Here is a 20219-nt window from a genome sequence, read left to right on the forward strand (position 1 = left end):
GAATTTTTTCTGGCCACAGGATTCCAGCTGGATTAGGCATTTCTTGGCCATAGGAGTATCAAATATACACAAACTTATCCCAAATGATCTTTCAGAAAGTAGGCTGATGTTTTTTGTCCTTTAAAACTTATCCTTAAATATCCATCCATCTATGTAACCCCATTTGGTCTCTAAACCATAATCAATAATAGCTTCAGCACTAAAACCCAAAGGAAAAGTTGAGACTTCTATTACCTAACTCCTAAATCCACACTAACCAAACAATAGTGTTATATTCTACTGCCTAAGTATAGATGCAGACATCCATGTATATCTGTAAGTCTCTTTGTGACCTACAACTGAGAGGCATTTAACAACTAGAAAATGGATGATCTGTATAATGCCTCTTGATTTAAAAGCCCAACTCACCTTCCCCTATGCTATCCCCAACTAAAAAGTATTGCTGGAGAAAAATCACACAACCAGGGTTGCTGCCACAATAAGTAATAAGTCCCCTTATTTGAGGGGAATGTGTTCCAAGATCCCCAGTGAATGTCTGAAACCACAAATAGTACTGAATCATATATGTATGGTATGTTTTTTCCTACACATACATAACTATGATAAAGTTTAATTTATAAGTTAGGCACAGTAAGAGATTAATAACAACAATAATGAAAAAGAACAATTGTAACAACATACTGTAATAGAAGTTATATGAATGTCGTCCCTCTCAAAATATCTTGTGGTATTACACTTACCTTTTCACTTAAAGGAAGAGCTTTATGGCTTCCCTTTGGCATCATATCCAAATTGCCAGCATCACTACTCTTGCACTTTGAGTCCATTATTAAGTAAAATGAGGGTTACTTGAACACAAGCACTGCAATACCATGACATTCAATCTGATAACGAGAAGGCTCCTAAGTGACTAATTGGTGGGTGGTGTATACAGCATGGATACAATGGACAACAGGATGATTCCTGTCCTGAGTGGGATGGAGCAGGATGGCACTAAATTTCATCATGTTACTGAGAATGGAATACAATTTAAAACTTTTAAATTGTTTATTTCTAGAATTTTCCATTCAATATTTTCGAATTGTGGCTGACCTTAACTGAAACCATGGAAAGGGAAACTGTTGATAAGGGGGTTACTGAACTACAAATTCATGATCTTCAACCTCAGCTAGGCCTGAAATGTTGCCAGGCAGTTCTATTAAAATCTCCTATTCCGCTCAGTGGCTATTTCAAACTTTCACCACTCTTATGCCTTCTACACTCTTCCCCGTCCTGCCATCACCAACAATTCCTACTCCAGTCATGCATGTTCCACAGATGACTTTTTTCTATATTTTTCTAAAAAAATAAATTTAAATGTAATCATGTAGAAATTTCTCAGTTTCTCACTTGTCACCATCATGAATTTATCTGCAAACTACTTACTTTTAACATCTTTCCCTCCTGGAGCAGTAAAATGGTTTCCTTTCCTGTGTCCAAAGCTTAATATTTTCATTTGTACTTTGGACTCCCTCCCAACTCTATGATATCACTCCAACAACCAATTTCGCTTATTTCTAAATTTTCAGTATTCTCTTATCTACTATCTCTTTCACTTTAATAACACATTCTCTAAAACACATTCTATTATTTAAAATTCTCTTTTAACCAATGTCCTCCCCCAACAATCTCCCTATTCTTCCTTTCAAAGCCAAGCTATGTGAAAGAATAGTGTTAAATTCCTTGTGTTCCTTCCTTTCCTCATTCATTCTTTTGGTTTTTCCTTGGACTACAAGTTTACAGAATGGGATTAATCAAAACCCTTGGTTTATGACACTCATCATTGCTTCATAGATGTCCCACTTTAAATTATTTAGTTAGTCAAAATATCTGCTCTCTCTCCTTCTGCATCTTTCCTCACACTTTCCCTTACCGGTTTTTCTAAAATGCTTTCCCTTAATGAATCTCACGACCTGAATTCTCATCTCCAACACAGCTTCTAAGGAACTTAACCAAAGACACTAGAGATGATAGAGCAGAAAGATAAGAATGAACCTGAAACACTGGTGCATCCTTGGAGCCACCACCCCAATCCTGGACTTTTAACTATGGGCTTCTTGGCATGTAAGAAAAATAGCTTACTAATTGGTTAAGGTCTTGTAGTGGGATTTCTTAGGCTTGTAGTTGAGCACAATCCTTAAATGATCCACTCCCAAGCCTAGCCTCTGTAGTCAGGATCACACTTCTAAATTCCAGACATACACCTCTAAGTACTTCAGTAATACCTCCATTTAGCATCTCAAACCCAACTTTTCCCAACTCATCAGCTTCTCCCAAAATATGCACTTCTGTCTGTATCTTGGATATCAATAAATGTTGCCTTTAACTGTTCACATATCCCCAACATAATCCTTGTTTAAAACAGAACTCTACATCCCCTACCAATCCTCTCCACAACTCTTCTCTGTCATGTTCCCCTGTACCACTGCCCAGGGCAGTGATTTAGTCACAGCCCAGTCCTATGAATCCTATCTCAGGTTAATCTCAAATATATTCTTCCCTCACCATTCCTCCTGCCAATGCCACTGCTTTCCTTTAAGTCCTCAACATCTTGGTCTTTGATAATTGCCTCCTACCTGGTCTACTTGCTTCTTAACTTGAGCCTCTCTAGTTCATTACTTACCCACACTTTTGCCAGAGGGACTTTGTTTGGGAAGGAAACAAACAAACAAAAAAATTCTCCTCTCTTCCCAAACTAGTCTACACAGTGAGATAAGATAAATATGAAGTAGCTGTTTCCAAAAAAAAAAAAAAAATGGGACAGAAACAAAGAGGAAGAAAGGAGCTAACTTCTACATCTGGTTGGACAAGACAGAGACCAAGGGGATGCGCAGGATAAGGATAGGATCCATATATTGAACTAATTCACCAGAAACAAGCACTTTGAGCCAGAGAGCCTAGGAAATCCAACAACCCCCTGCTCTTCCCTGCTCTTCATTCAAATCCGGGGAGGGACATAGTACTTCTTCCACTTGTGGTTTGAACTTCAAGCAAATTTCATTTGACTCTCCAATGTTCTTGTACCTCATTGAGTCCTGAGTTACACCCAAATCTGATAATATCATTCTTCTTCTAAGACTTTTCTGTGATTGTCTACCACTCTCAGGAAAAATCTGAGCATCTTGTTCAAGCCCTATGATCTGGCTATAGTGAACCACCCAGAGTTTACTACCCCGAACCTCCCAGGTCACACTATTAAATGCTTCCATGCCTTTTTTGCATGCTGTACCCCCTGTCTGGCACACTATTTCCTTCTACCCTTTCCACTTTACTGGTAAGTTCTATTTATCCTGGATGATGCAGTTCAAGCCTTTTTCAATCCACAGTCATTAGATCTCCAGTATAAATTCCCTCCAACTGGATTTCAGTATCACTATAGGTAAACTTCTGTTGAAGCATTTCTAAAACGATGAAGTAATAGTTAGTGATTAACACAATAGGGGAACAAAGTACAACTCTGTTCCCAGGAAAGCTTTGTGCTTTAGAAATAGTAAATACCCCTTCCTCAAAGTTTGTTTAATGTCTCTCTTTGATACCACTTACTGAGGACTTACTATTTTCCAGGCTCTGTAATAATGGCTTTATGTACAATTTGTAAATACTATTTAAATAATAATAATAGGTACTATTATTAAACTCCATTTTATAAATAAGAAAAGTGCACTTATAGAGGTTTAGTGATATATCCAAGTTCACACAGCCAGTGACTAATCACATGTCAGTAATCTACATCCCTACTACTAATAATAAACATTTGTAAATGCTTTGAAGTAGAAATGGCTGTATGAGGAAACATACATGTAAGAAAAAAAAACTATATTCATTCATTCAGTCAACATATATTTCTTGAGGAGAGAGGGATAGGAGATGTGGATCCTACAACTATACTTTACTTTCTCTCAGCAAGTCTTTTATCCCTTTAAAACAAATTCATAAAATAAGTAAGAATAATTAAAAACCCTTTTTTTTCCTACTAACCCTCATGATTTTTTTTTCTTTTGCAAGTTGTGTTGCCTGATTTCTTTTGGGCTGCCATGATTTTACTCAGTCTCTAGGCATGCAGGTAAAAGACAATGTTCATATCTCAATTAAAATCCTGCAGAATTTTATTGGAATCAGATACTTTCATTTATTTTTTAAAACATAAGATAATTAGTGAAGAACAGAAAGAAAAAAACATATAAAATGAGTTCATCATGCATGAAATATATGCAAAAATAAGTAGCCATGTTAGACAACTAACTAGGAGAGATGGAAAGAATTAAAACAGAAAATAATTGCACCAAAATTAAAACCAAGTGATTTTCAAGCTTCAGGGTCCTAAATCCATTACTCAAAAATGCCCAACACCAACTGAAATGTATGTCCAGTCCAAACATGCAGCAAGAAGTAAGTGCATTTTAGTAGCATTTAGTCTAAAGCTGAGTGTTCATTTGCCATTGAGACAGGGCACTAAAAACCTGTAGTTTTAGGTGTTTTCAACTGAACCTGAATTTTCAGATGTATAAATTAGTTTACCCCCTTGGAAAGACATGATTTCCTGTTTTTGAGAGAAATGTAGGCTTCTAAAAGCTTATTTAAAAGGTTCAGAGGGCTACTTGGGCATCAAATAACTATTAAAAACAATATTTTGACTATTTAAGTGTAAACGAATCAGAAACATATGGATTAAATTTCCCTTAAATTGCACATGCTCCAAACTGAAGAACATAAGCATGGGCGAAACCTGTTTTGGATTTCAGAAAGCGCAAAACATTTGAAAAATCATCTGTGATGTTCAGTGAACTCAAGATACAGCTGGCTTCACCCATCTCTAATTCATCCCTCTCCTGAACTTCTGGTCTTAATATAAGGAAGGGTGTAAGTACACCAATAGCTTACCGGTAAAATGTCTAGACCTAAATTTAGAGGTGATAAAAAAAAAAAAAGAAACAGGAATAGATTTTTTAAAATCTTTTTAAAACCCCTGTTTAAAGAAAAGTTTTCCAGTTTTAAAGAAAACCTAAAATACTCTTTAGACATTTTATACAATTTTCTTTTGAGTCTTTCTAATTAAAAATGTAATTTATATAACTCTAGGCTGGAGAATAAAGTAAACTAACATTTTTTGAGCTTTTATATGTGCCAGGCACTGTGCTGAGCACTTGCACGTGCTTTCTTTCTCTATTCAATTACACCCAAAATCAGCTTTAGGTCCCTGTTAGCACAGAGGAGACAAGGCATTTGTATTTTACCCAATTTTATTCTTTTCACCTTGACAGCCTACTTATAATAAACAACCTGAGTCTAAAAGGTCACTGAAAAAAAATTACATTTTCCTCAAGAAAATTAAGCGGATAATATTAAGAATTGAAGTCCTTAGCTATTAGTAGACCTACATAAATCGGGAGACAGCATTTAAAAAAAACTGATTAAGAACACCTGTTTGGGGAGAGCAAATTACTTAGTCTTTTTGTACTTCAGTTCTTTGTGCCTCCTCTGTAGAACTGGGGGAACAATACTTACCTTGTAAGGTCATTGTGACTATAGAGTGCGAAATTGTATGGAATGTGCCTGAGAAGAAGTGTGCAATAAGTAACTATTACATCAGAAATATGTGGATATAGATGTGCTCGATGCTTATTTCCTCCAACAACCAGTCAGAGCTAGACAATGTCCCTGCCTAGAACCCTTCCTTCCCAAGATGAATCCCTCTGGTCTCTGGAGACTCTGTGATGAGCCCTTCACCACGAAAGCAGTAGGTAATGTATGGTCCCTGCACATCCTGAAGAGGTTGCTTGTAACTACCTCCACCACAAGTTACAACTATCCACTCCATGGTGTGAGCTCTGTGGGATGCCATGTGGCTACTTGAAGATTGAGACTATTGCAGCAGGTGTCAGGTCAGAAGTCACCTGGGTCAAGCAGCGGGACCTGCCATGACCCAGCTCCTGGTCACTGAGGTATAGCACCACTTTATAGGACCCTCCCTTTTCCTATGAAAATCCAGCCGGCTCCTCTACCCCCCAGTTTAGGGACTTGACTGGCCTCCAAGAAGTCATAGTTGTTTCTCAAGTACATCTCAGCTCCGGCACTCTGCTCATCCCCTCTGCCACTGCGGGAGGAGCTAGCACAGCCCACTGCAGGTATATCTAGAGGAGCTCCAATGCTCAAATCGATTATCTCTCAGAAAAGAGTTGTTGACAGCCGCCTCCCCTCCTATCGCTCTTTCTTGTCTGGGGGCCATACTTTGGCCTCCCTATGACCTTCACCTTTTGCTCAAGGAGGGACATGGAAATGGGTTGGCGAGGGAGAATTCCAGAACCATACCACAATTCCATAGAGAAAAATGACCACAGAACATTTTTCTTTGACCGCTCCGCTCCCTACCTCTAATGCCTCCCTGCCTGCCTTTTCCCCCCTTGGGAAAAGGTCTGATTCCCCGTCGTGTCAGCCCATGAGGTTTTCATAAAGCTCCTCTGCAGGTTTAAGATTTCTGAGGTGTATCAAACCTTGTCAAATTTCCTGGCTAGTCAACTTTCCATTGCCTGTCAGCAGTGAAAACCTGACCAGAAGAGGTGTTCCGGCCAGCAGGGATCTATGAGTCACTTATCTCTGTGAGATTTAATGAGCTACATTAAGCCAAGCACTCTGACAAATCCGTATATAAGATAATTGGTTATAAATGCCTAGGGAGAGGCTGCACATGGAGTGAAGGTGTTGAGTGTTGTATACTCACCACAGGTAAGAATTTTAAGAGGCAACCTAATGGCTTGAGAGCCTTCTAAGTCTCATTTAGGTCTCTCTTTGATTGGGTTGCTCTTTGTTTTAAGTTGGCAGGCTTGGGACCTAGCTTCAAATCATAGCTAAGAAGGTGGAAGTGACTGGTATTTAACAAATGGCTCACCCTTCAGCGATGTGCTCTCTGGGAGAGGGAGGAAGAGAAATAATGGGAAAGTGTCCCCTTTTTGCAGCTAGTGATATTCAATTGTAGCTCATCTGTCAAAGGCAGGGTTCCCTGGCAAAGTAGAATTCTGGGTGCTGCTTAAGCTTCCATACCCCATTGTCCACAATGTTATCATTTAGGCTAGTTTGGGACAAGGCTGCAGGGTCATTGGAAATATTGATTTACCTGTCAATAGAAGGTCATTGTGTAAAGACATAAGACAAGGTTGTACCAAATTTCAGAGCAACCTCAGTCATAGACAGTCAGTCCCAGGGGCACATTTGTCAGACTTAGCATGGCAGAGGGGGGGGACTAGACATGTATTTACACTGGCGTCCTAGTGTATTATAACTGTTATTCAAGGAATTCTGTCCCTAGCTGAGAGGTTATCCCGCCAAAGGAGGTGGCCACTGTCATCTTATTCTAGGAGCAGAGTTCTAGCCTTCAAGAATACAAATGAGAATATCAGGACCTTGCAATAGCCAAGCTCAGGGAAGATGACAGAGCTCTAAGAGAGCTGACTGGAGTACTAGGAAGGGTAACCAGGCAGGCTACCAAGCAGGAAGTAGAGACCCCAACCCGCTCTCTTTTTCATATTTTCCCTGGTCATAGCCCCAACATCCCATTCAGACGCCCAAATCAGAAACCTAGGCATCATACATGATACTTCCCTTTTCCACCCCCTCATCTCCAAACCAAACCCTGATCCTTTAGTTCTACATCCTTAATGTCTTTTGATGTCTCACCATCTCCATTGTCTTTACCTTAGTTCAAGACACCATCATCTTTGACCTGTATTACCACAGCAACCTCCTAATTGTTCTTCCTGTCTTCCTACCAATACCAATTTCTTACCACTGCATCCCTTACAGTATATGCTCTAGCCTCTCTACTTACTTGTAGTTCCTTGCATGTGCCATGCTCCCTCTTGCTTCTGGGGTTTGCACATCTTCTCTCGGCTAAGTCTCACACCTTTACTTCCTCAAATAGGGCTTCTCAATTCCCCAAACTGGATAATAGAGAGCCTGCTTGAAAGGGTTAAGACTCAGACACTATCATAGCTCTCCAGGAACCCTAAGTGATTAAACTTCTGGAGTATATGTTCCAGAGATCCTAAGGGCCCTCACCAATCTGAGCATATACCATCCTACCCTTTAATCATCATGACTTTGAGCCTGACCTACTAAATGAATCCATTCAACCCCCGCCCATCAGAACCTTTGCTTACAGTGGAAACTGCCAGAACTTTAAGCCAGATGAAACAACAACAAAGGTTCTAAAAGTCAGCTTGAGGCTAGAGAGCAAGCAAAATCCAGCATTCTGTTTATATTTCAGATCTGCTTGATTCCAATTTCTTTGAGCATGCTTGCATCTTTGTTGGTAGTATAATATCTCAACTTTCTGGGAATCCCATCTTTCTTGGGACTTGGCCCCCCTAGATTCAGCCTTCTGACTGACTCCCTGGATCTGGTTTCAGCCTCATGCCCCTGCTTTTCCAATCCTACAACCCCCTGAGCCTGACCACTAGTGATAAACATGATCCCAGGCCCAACATTCAGCCCAGTCCAGTAAAGGTCCGATGTGGTCCAAGTGTTGGAGCTGACAATATCGTATATTTTATGGGCTCCAAAATTCTAAACTTCACAGAAATGTTTTCCTTTTCACATATTACTTCATTGTCTTCGTGAATTACTTGTCATAAAAATCTCATCCAAAAGGGTTCATCATTTTCTTATCTTTATTAACAACAATAAAAATAAAGAATATCCACTCTGGTAAAGACCAGAGTGCTAAGTTCTAGAGAAGTAAGATTGTGAAGCCCAGGCCCTCCCTCGCACAACACCCATAAATATTGTTTCATGTCTTAGAATAGTCATCCCTGGTGGGAAGTTCTGGCCATAGCAGGCATGCCAGAGGAACTACAGGAAGGCAGGAAGGCTGGGAAAGCAGGCCTAGGATTCTAGGTACCTGCTGGGAGTAGGACTGCAGACTAATTCAGCCATCAGTTTTTCCTAAGGCTGTGTCTGTTACCTGAATCCTTTCCCTTCCTTAGTAAACTCCTCCAACCCAAGCTCCTCTTTACTTGCTGCAGGTCTTGCTTTACCCACAACATTGCTTCTAATTCCCCTCTAAAGGAAACATTTGGTTTCTGTGCCTTGTCTTTATTTATTTTTATTTTATTTTTTAAATAATTCTTTATTATTGAAAGTATTACATATGCCCCCTTTTCCCCCCCACGGATCCTCTCCAGCCTGCCCCAGGCTCTCACCGCCCCATTGTCTGTGTCCATAGGCCATGCATCTATGCATACAAGGTCCTTGGTTGGTTGTCTCCCACCCACCCACCCTCCCTCTCCTTCCCTCCAGGATTCCGCACTCTGTTCCATGCTTCCATGTCTCTGGATCATGCCTATCTTTAAATGGGCCCTGTGTAACCATGGCTCTCTTCCTATTCATGATATAGCTATAAACCTCTATAAGCTTTTCCCAAGACCCTTTAACAAACCAAGAATTTTCCAGAGATAGTGTCTAATGTTCACTGGATTCATATTACAGCTACAATCTTGCACTACTCTGGTGGGGCCCAGGAAGGCCTGAGCTTGCCTGTCCTGCTGTCCTTCCAGATGGACCTATACTGATGCTGAGGTGTGTTTGGATATTAAAATTCAACTTTTTTTGACATCACTATTTTGGCTGCATCATCCCTATGATCTGCATGTTAATATCACTTATCTTGCCCTCCTATGGTTCTAGTGGTCTCATAACTCAGTTACAGTTTTTGCTATCTGAGGGAGGGGATGGAGGAAGGAAGAACAGCCTTAGGATAAAGTTGATACTCTCTCTGAATGACCAAGACAAACAAGTGGACAATTCACTTGCATTAATTACACTCACAATGTTGTGCCACCATTACCACTATTTCCAAAATCTTTTCCTCACCCCAGACAGAAACTTTGTGACCATTCAGCAACAGCTCCCATTTCCCCTACTCCCCAACCTCTGGCAACCTCTAATTTGATTATCCTATAAATTTGCTTATTCTAGATATTTCATATAAGTGGAGTCATTCAATATTGATCCTTTTGTATCTAGCTTATTTCACTTAGCACATTTTCAAAATTCAAGGTTTGTAATGTATAGTACCCATTTTCAACAGTGTATTCACAATTTGATTCATATTTTGTGTATCAGATACATTTTATATAGCATTTAACTTGAAACGTAATAAAATCCATTTCATTTGAATGTAGTTGTTTGTGTGTGTGTGTGTGTGTGTGTGTGTGTGTGTGTGTGTGTTATGCACACACTATAGTTTCATAAACCTTGGGAAACTGATTCTACAAATATCATATATAGACACTAGAGGCCCAGTGCATGAATTTGTGCACCAGTGGGGTCCCTCGGCCTGGCCTGTGGGATCGAGCTGAAACTGGCTTTCCAATATCCCCTGAGGGGTCCCAGATTGTGAGAGGGCTCAGGCCAGGCCGAGGGACCTTACCGGTGCATGATCAGGACTGGGGAGGGATGTGGGAGATTGACCAGCTGGGGAGGGACCGTGGGAGGGCTCCAGGGCATGTATGGCCTGTCTTGCTCAGTCCTGATCGGCCCGACCTCAATAGCAAGCTAACCTACTGGTTGGAGGATCTGACCCCAGGTAGTCAGTGCATGTAATAGTGACTGGTTTACCAGTTGACTGTCTGCCCCCTGGTGGTCAGTGCACATCATAGCAAGCGGTTGAGCAGCCTTAGCATATCATTAGCATATTACGCTTTTATTGGTTGAACAGACAACTGGATGACCGGACACTTAGCATATTAGGCTTTTATTATATAGGATAAATAGTTATAGCTTATTTTATTTACAAAGTGATACATACATTCCTCTTATTTATTAAATCACTGGCTTTGTATTATATAGAAATATTTGTAAATAGATTTCAGAAAAGAATTAAAATATTGTCAAAATCACAGCCTAATAGATGTTTGTTTAAAAAGTCCTTTAGAACTTCATTGTATGAGAAGTTCATTCCATTTTATTGCTGAATAATATTCCATTGTACCTACATGGATTTATTTATCCATTCATCTTTTGATGAACACTTGAATTATTTGCCCCCTTTGGCTATTATGAACCATGCCACAAAGAACATTCACATAAAAGTATCTGAGTCACTGCCTTCCATTCTTTTGGTTCTATGCCTAGGAGTGAAATGGCTTGCTCATGGTAATTCTGCATTTGCTTTTTGAGTAACTGCCAAACTGTTCTCCACAGCAGGTGCATTTTACATTCCCACCAATAACACATGAGTGTTCCAATTTCTCCACGTCCTTGCCAATATTCATTATTTTCATTTTAAAAATATATTACTATAGTCATCCTAGTAGGTGTAAAGTGGTATTTCATTGTAGTTTTGGTTTGCATTTCCCTGATGCCTAATGATGTTGAGCATCTTTTCATGTACTTATTAGCCACTTGTACCTCTTGAAGAAATGTCTATTCAAGCCCTTGCCTAAATTTTAATGTCATTGTTTCTTTTTGTTGTTGAGCTGTAGGTGTCCTTTATACATTCTGGATATAGATTTTTATCACAGATATAATTTACAAATATTTTGTCTTTTCACTTTCTTAACAATGTTCTTTGATGCCCAGAAGTTCTTAATTTTGATGAGATCTAATTTACCTATTTTTCTTTTGTTACTCTTGCTTTGGGTATTATATCTAAAAGTCCATTGCCAAAGCAAAGGTAATCACGTTTATTACTAAGAGTTTTATGGCTTTAACTTTTATATTTGGGTTGTTTACCCAATTTAAGTTAATTTTAGTGTATGGTATAAGGTAGAGGTTTAACTTCATTCACGTGCATGTGGAAATCCAGTTGTCCCAGCACCTCTGTCAAAGAGAATATTCTTTCCCCATTGAATGGATTTGGTACCCATGTCAAAAATCAATTGGCCATAGAAATATGAGTTTACTTCTAGAATCTCAATTCCATTCTATTTGTCTATATGTCTTACTTTATGCCCTTCATGACTCTTTGAATTGCTGAGTTAACAAAACCTGAAGGCTACTATGTTAATTTTCTGTTGCTGCTAATTACTATAAACTTGGTTGCTTAAAGAAAAACACATCTTTATTTTATAGTTCTAGAGGACAGAGGTCCAAAATGGGTTTCACTGAGGTAAGACCAAGGTGTCAGCAGGCCTGAAATTTCTTTCTGATAACTCTAGAAAAGAATCCATTTTCTTATCTTTTCCAGGTTCTAGAAGCCACCTACATTTCTTAGTTCATGACCTTCTTCTATCTTCAAAGCCACCAATGGTAGGTTCAGTCTTGCATTGAATCACTAATACTTTTGCTCCATCACTCTTTTGCCTCCCTCTTCCACTTTTAAAGACTCTTCTGATTATATTTGACCCACCCAGATAACTCAGTATAATCTCCTTATTATTGGTCAGTTTATTAGCAACTTTAATTTCCCTTTGCCATGTAATATAGCATATTCATGGGTTTAAGGAATTAGGGCATAGACACCATGGGGAGTGATTACACTGCCTTCCACAACCACTCCAGTTCTGGACTTATAGTCATTTGATACAATAAATTTCCCTCTGCTTAAAGCCAATGTAATTTCAAGCTGGGCTTAATTTATTCACCATAGTCTCCCTATCACTACTTTTAGCACAATGCCTGGAAAAAAGTATGTGATTGATAAATATGATTGAAAGCTGCATTTTTTTATGTTCTTAGTGCCAGATAGTTTAGGCCAGTGATTTTCAAACTAGATCCACAGAATCCTAAAGTGGCATTTCTGTGCCTTGGGGACCACTTGAGGTAAGGAAGGGAAATTGCTGAGCAGAAGGCTGAACTGGGTCCAGCCCTGTTATTTAAACTTCCTACAGCAGTAGAATCCCTTCTTATGATAAGAAGGGATTCTACTGCTGTAGGAAGTTTAAATAACACTGAGATTAGGTCATTGACAATATAGCACAATTTCAAAATGTTAGCTTCATGAAGGTGTTGATTTTATAAGATAAACTGAACCAACTGTCTAGGTGAGCTACCCCTGTCATGGGAAGATCGTGCTTCACCTGGTGCCCAGCTGAAATTGGGTTGAGTAGAACTGGAGCATGAGACAGTCTCTTTACAACTCAGCATTCTAAATATAGTTTCCTGTTCAATCCTCAAATATTTTCTTCCAATTAAGCAATTCCTTTGGCCCAGTAAGTTTCTCAAAGCTCTTTGGAATTCAGTTGGAAATGAAGAACTGCCTTTTCCAAGCTTACTGAGAGAAGAAAAACAAGTCAGCATTATTAAGTGCTGCCTTACTCTGTGCCGGGCACTGTGCAAAGCAAGTTACACACATGATTCTTCATGTGTACCATAATCCTACAAGGTACACGGGATCTCCATCTTACTGATAAGAACACTGTAACTAATAAATCTTAAATAATCTGCCCAAGAACACAAAACTTGGTAAGAGATCTTTTAATATTTCCACCATATGCTGGCCTTAAAGACACCTATAAGAATAAGGGATCATTTGTCTTGCTGTCCTAAAATGACCCTTTCACTTACATAATGTGCAGTGTCATTCACAGAGATTTCAGATTTATGTTTAAGTGAAAAGTAAGGTATACAGACTAGAAAATCTTGATAAAGACCACACCTTCACTAAGATATAAAATTTCTGGTTAACTTTAGAATAACCAAGAAGTTATCTGTTGAGATCTCTACAAGAAAACAGTCTAATATGCTTCCCAAGTGAAGCAAATAAGCAGTTGACTAGAGGCAGTGTAACAGAGATTAACAGCCAACTCCGAGGACAGCCAAACCTGGGTTTGGTTTTAAACCCAGCTGTGTGACCCTTGGCAAACTCGTAACTCTGCTTGCTGAGCTATGTGTTCTCATATGTTAAACGGGGTGATAACAGACACATTGAGGGGTTTAGGGGGGATAATGACAATTGACAGTGCTTGAAATATTCCCATACAGTAAACACTCAAAAACATTGGCTATCGATATAATTGAGGGATTTATAAAGCTTTGGGAAATGAATTTTAAATATTAGTTTTTATCATACAGTTGCAGTAATAATTAGTAGCAGTGATAATGAATCAGTAAAATAACCATAACTCTCCCCTCTTTCTTGATCATCAATTGTTCCCTCTATAACAATCTACCTTCAACCTGCCTTCAGTCTAATAATTTACCCTACAATTGAATAAGCAGCCAGAGTATTCTTTATTTTATTTTATTTTTTTAAAATATTTTTATTGATTTCAGAGAGGAATGGGAGCGGTAGAGAGAGATAGAAACATCAACAATGAGAGAAAACAGAGGCAGAGCAACATCAAACAGACTGTCAAACTACAGCAGGAAGGCCAGGGAGGGTTGGGGGGAAGGGTAAGAGATCAGCCGAAGGACTTGTATGCATGCATATAAGCATAACCAATAGACACAAGACACTGGGGGGTATGGAAGGCTAGGGGAAGGTCAAGGGGAGGAAAAAAAGGAGACATATATAATACTCTTTGTAATACTTTAAGCAATAAAACAATTTTAAAAAATTAAAAAATAAAATTGAAAGTAAAATATATATATATATATATATATATATATATATATATATATATATATATATATTATTGATTTCAGAGAGGAATGGGAGAGGTAGAAAGAGATAGAAACATCAACGATGAGAGAAAATCATTGATTGGCTCTCCTGCACGCCCCACACTGGGGATTGAGCCCACAACCTGGGCATGTGCCCTGACTGGGAATTGAACTGTAACCTCCTGGTTCATCATAAGTTGACACTCAACCACTGAGCTAGGCCAGCCAAGAAGAGTATTTCTTATTTTAAAATTTACACCAGGTAGTGTTATTCATCTGCTTTAAAAAAAAATCTAAAAAAATCTTATAACAGCTTCCCATTTCAAATATATATCTAATATGCAAAGTGTCCCCTCAGGAGTTGGACCTACCAAGAGTTCGATCACTCGCTGTGATGTGCGCTGACCACAAGGGGGCAGCATGGAACAAAGGGAGGCCTCAGCTGACAGCCAGCAGCTGGGGAAGGAAGGCCCTGGCCAGCAGCCGCTAGGGACCCTACTCGTGCACGAATTCCATACACTGGGCCTTTTAGAATAAAATACTAAGTTTTTACTGTGGTCTTCAAGGCCCTTCATGATGTTGCCCTTATTTCTCTGATTTCATCTCCCAATATTCTCCCCCTAGCTCACTCCACTCTAGCCAGACTGAATGCCTTAGTGTTCATTGAATACTTTAAGATTTTTCACTTGCTTATCTTTTTGAAACATTGTTCCCACTATCCCACTAATTTCTATGCACCTTGCCCCTCACTTTATTCAAGGATCTGCTCAAATGTTGCACTATCAGAGAAACCTTGAAATAGTCTTCCCATATATTCATCACTCTCTATTCTTCACCTTGCCTCTTTTTTCTTCATAGTAATCATCACTACGTGGAATATTGAAATTTTTAATATCTGTCTTCCTCATTTTAAGTTTCATAAGTCCATGGAATTTGTCTTTACTATTAATTTCTATAGCCTAAAAGCATAGAACAGTACATGGCACATAATAGAAGCTTTCACAAAAAATATTTGTTGGATTTGGATCATTTGCTAAGCCCCTACTATGTAACCATTATCTTAGTTAATCCTTACAACTACCTGGAGCATTAGTATCAGAATGTCATGATTCTGACCTAAGTCTTCTACTACTTGTATCAAGTTGTACAAGTTACTTAGCCTCTCTACACCTCACTTTCCTCATCTGTATAAGAGGAAATAATATCTATTTCATAATATTGTTGTAAAGATTAAAAGGAATAATGTGTGAAGATTTTTGCACAATGCCTAAAACTAATTGCTTAACATTAATACAGATAAGAAAACTAACAATCAGAAAAGTTAAAAACCCAAAGTCAAACAAATAAATTATAAAAATAGAGAGTAGGCTAAGCATGGAATCAAAGCTCTAAAGCTGGATGATTTGCTTATTTGTGTTTGACTGGTTGTTTTTGAAACTAAATCTAGACAAGCAGCTTTCCCCCCTCCATTTGTTCCTATATCTAAAAAGCCGACTGAAGCATTTGTTTTCAAGTTTTATGAGATCCTGTTCAGGTTTCCTGTTTTCTGGAATGAGTACTATCATTTTTCTAGTTACTTTTATTCACACAACAAACATATGACTAGGAATTTATAATCTACTTGGGAACATAAGCCATGTGTGTTGATGACAAGAAAATTAGGAGAACTGAGAGAGTGCTAAGAAAATTCAGGGGTGAGTGTCATACATTTATTTCTTTGTTGGTGAGAACACCATCTTATTCCTTCCCTCACTCCCAATCCATGTGGCAGTTTCTTTGTAAAGCCCGTGCTGTGGAAACACAAATACATTAGAATAATTAACAAACATATATACTTTCCTCCTAAGTGTTAAAGATTCTTGCTTAAGTTCCTACCGGCCATTTCTCAAAATAAAAATGCATAGATCATCTTTGAGGGAGTCAACCAGAACACTTACTATTCATCTCATCTGGTTTGCACACTCTTAAGTGGTGCCTCTGGGTCCATTATTAAAGAGCTTTAATTAAAAGCAAACATGCTTGGGTTTTACTTATCTCGTGTTCAATAATCAGACTAAAGAGTTCATGAAGGGGGTTGGGGGGAGGCAGATACTATTTTTCCCAAAGCTTTTTGTCTACTTCAGCAGTTATATATATATATTTAAAAAGCCACATACATTGTGTAGGATTATTTACAACCTCTGGAGAGAATGAACATGCAGCATTAGTGTGCATGGATACTGTCATGTGTTCAAAGAAACACGCTTGCGGTGGGGCTGTAACTACAGAATTCTGAGGTTGAATTTCAGGGTTTATTGGGGTAAGGGAGTGATTCGCAGGGATGTTGATATTTTAGCATTTCCTCTCCAACATGGGAATTCAGAGATTATCCTAGGAGAAATGAAGGGGAAAGCTATATGTCTTAACTTTTCTTCTTAACAAGAGTGAATTTGCAGTGATGTCAAGAATTGGACAGTCCATTTGCCAAATTCCTGTTTTATATATGTGCTTTTTTTTTTGTCACCCTATTCCTTTCAAAAAAGGTGTTGCCAAGAGTCATTCCTGTCCCGGCGTCCAGTGCCAGCACCGTCCGAACGAGGAGCTGTTCAGTGTGCGAGGGCTGGCTGCGAGCACAGCTGCTCCGTGGGTGTTGGAAGCATTCCTGAGTGGAAGCCGCTGTGCCTCACACTGAATAAAACTGTCTGATATTTACCACCACTTAATCTACAGACCCCTCCACCTTCTATTTATGGTAACTGCACTGGGATATTTTTACTACATCTGGACTACAAATATTTTTTAAAAATGCATCAGTTAACAGTAGGGTTGGGACAATAAGACAGAACCCTTGCCATGTCTGCTTTCCCTCAGAAGCCTGGAACTTTTGCTTCCTATGATTCTATCTCTCAAAGTGAAACCCCTAGGCCAGCGGTTCTCAACCTGTGGGTCGCGACCCCTTTGGCGGTCGAACAACCCTTTCACAGGGGTTGCCTAAGACCATCCTGCATATCAGATATTTACACTACGATTCATAACAGTAGCAACATTACAGTTATGAAGTAGCAACGAAAATAATTTTATGGTTGGGTCTCTACATGAGGAACTGTATTTAAAAGGCCAGAAGGTTGAGAACCACTGCCTAGGCAAACCTCTCTAAGCCCCAGAATTTAAAAATTAGGAATTATAATGTCTACTACCAAAAAAAAGTTGCCAAGATTTAAAGCCATAACTTTTATATAGCATTTAGCACATGCAGCACAAGGGACATAAACAATAAATGCTACTTGGAATGGAAAACAAGGGCAGAGGTTTGTAAGCTAACGTGATTCCTATCCTGCTCTATCACAGATAAACTGTGTGTACTTGGCCAATTTAATTTCTACTTAATTGGAATGATTACCTATTGCTTATATGTGTGTTCAGTGATAATACAGCTAAAGTGCTTACCATGGTGCCTGGCACATTGTAAATGCTCTTTACATTAGCTATTATTATTAACTAGAGGCGCGGTGCACAAAAATTTGTGCACTCGCAGGGGGTGGTCCCTCAGCCCGGCCTATGCCCTCTCACAGTCTGGGACCCCTCAGGGGATGACCACCTGCTGGCTTAGGCCTGCTCCCCGAGGGATTGGGCCTAAGATGGCAATCAAACATCCCTCTGGCAGCCCGGCAGCCCTCGGGGGATGTCCACTTGCCAGCGGGGAGCAGATCTAAGCTGCAGTCAGACATCCTTAGCACTTCTGTGGAGGCAGGAGAGGCTCCCACCACCATCGCTGTACTGGCAGCCATCAGCCTGGCTTGTGGCTGAGCAGAGCTCCCTCTGTGGGAGCGCACTGACCACCAGGGGGCAGCTCTTGCATTGAGCATCTGCCCCTGGTGGTCAGTGTGTGTCATAGTGACCAGTCATTCCCAGTCTTTCTGGGGTTAGGGTCAGTTTGCATATTACCCTTTTATTATATAGGATAGAGGCTTGGTGCATGGGTGGGGGCTGGCTGGTTTGCCCTGAAGGGTGTCCCTGATCAGGGTGGGGGTCCCGCTGGGGTGCCTGGCTAGCCTGGGTGAGGGGCTGATGGCTGTTTGCAGCTGGTCACACCCCCTTCAGGGTTGGGGTCCCCACTGGGGTGCCAGGCCAGCCTGGATGAGCGGCTGATGGCTGTTTTCAGGTTGGCCACACCCCCTTTAGGGTGGGGGTCCCCACTGGGGTGCCTGGACAGCCTGGGTGAGGGGCTGAGGGTCATTTTCAGGCTGGCGGGCGACTGAAGCTCCCAGCCTCTCCTTTTTTTCTTTTTTTCTTTTTTTATTCTGGGTTTTATTTACCTTCTATAATTGAAACTTCGTTGCTGTCACTGGAGCTGAGAGCCGGCTCCAGCTCTGAGGCCACGGCCTGCTGAAAGCAGGTATCTGGGGTTTGTTTAGCTTCTATAATTGAAACTTTGTTGCTTTCGGAGCTTAGAGCCAGGTCGCGGCAGGCGGGAACCTTGGCTTCCTCCATCACTGGAGCAAGCAAGCCTCCTGCTCGCTTCAGCTGCATGGCTGCTGGCTGCCATCTTGGTTGGTGGTTAATTTGCATATCACCCTGATTAGCCAATGGAAAGCGTAGCGAAGGTATGGTCAATTACCCTTTTTGTCTTTTATTAGATAGGATTCATTATTTCTTGAATGCTTGTATAAATAAAACATTCTAGCATACTTTCAGGAAAATCTTCTGTGGATAAGTTCATTTACTTTCCTAGAAGAATGAAGGTTGACATGAAACTCTATTTAAGTAGGAAGGATCTCCAAACTAATTAGATCATTTTAAGGTCTCTTAGTCTGGACACATACATCCCAGCAAGTATGTATAGAGACATACCTGATCCAAGTCCTATTAAGAAGCCCATAAGTTCTCTGAGCTTTCAGCTGTTTTCCCCTAACACGGGCAAAATGACAATGGAAAGAAAGCTCTTATTTGGGTCTCTCTGGGCTCTTGCCCTCAGCTAGTCCAAGCTCCTGAACCAGTTCCTTTGGCTCCTTGTCAGGATATCTCTGTACTCAGCTTTCATGAACTCATGCCTCCTTCTGCTGTAGCTATATTTTTGGTCTGTAGTTCTCCTAGAATCCAGAGTCATTTTATCTTATGGACATGCTTGTTTTACTATCTCCAGTTAACTCTTAATCAAAAGATACAGACACACAAAACCTATCATTCAATGCACGTACACAAAGACAAACCCACCAAGAGACCCAATGCATGCAGTCAAAGCAACTGGAGAGAATTCACTGAAGATGGAGATATAATTACAAACCTTCCAGCACCAAAGGGGTTTTATGGTTGTTCCTGTGTTCAGTGAAGGATATGATATAATGAAAAAAAAATTTACTTCATGAGGAAATTGCTGCATGAAAACCAATTCAAACATATTGGTCTGGGTTAGAGCATCAGCCCACCGATGGAAGGATTTCAAGTTCAATCCCTGGCTCCAGAGATGGCACATGTGGGAGGCAACCAATGGATGTGTCTCTCTCATGTCAATGTTTCGCCAATGTTTCTCTCTCTCTCTCTCTCTCTCTCTCTCTCTCTCTCTCTCTCTCTCTCCCCCTCACTCCCACATTCTCTGAAAAAAAAAATCAATAGAAAAAATATCCTCAGGTGAAGATTAAAAAAAATAATAATAATTTTAAAAA

At 39.9% G+C, this 20219-nt stretch overlaps 1 long non-coding RNA gene across 2 annotated transcripts in view; it reads right to left on the minus strand.

Annotated features, from left to right (window-relative positions):
- LOC118676844 overlaps positions 1-20219 on the minus strand; it is a 62687-nt gene that overhangs the window by 1394 nt on the left and 41074 nt on the right. The window contains exon 5 of one of the 2 annotated variants that reach the window (XR_004974230.1): positions 16285-16367. This is a non-coding gene — a long non-coding RNA (uncharacterized LOC118676844). Of the gene's footprint in view, positions 1-16160; positions 16368-20219 lie in introns of those variants that run through there. The other variant, XR_004974229.1, reaches the window with a different exon arrangement.

Source organism: Myotis myotis, unplaced genomic scaffold (genome assembly GCF_014108235.1).
Source record: "Myotis myotis isolate mMyoMyo1 unplaced genomic scaffold, mMyoMyo1.p scaffold_m19_p_2, whole genome shotgun sequence".
Lineage (NCBI taxonomy): Eukaryota > Metazoa > Chordata > Mammalia > Chiroptera > Vespertilionidae > Myotis > Myotis myotis.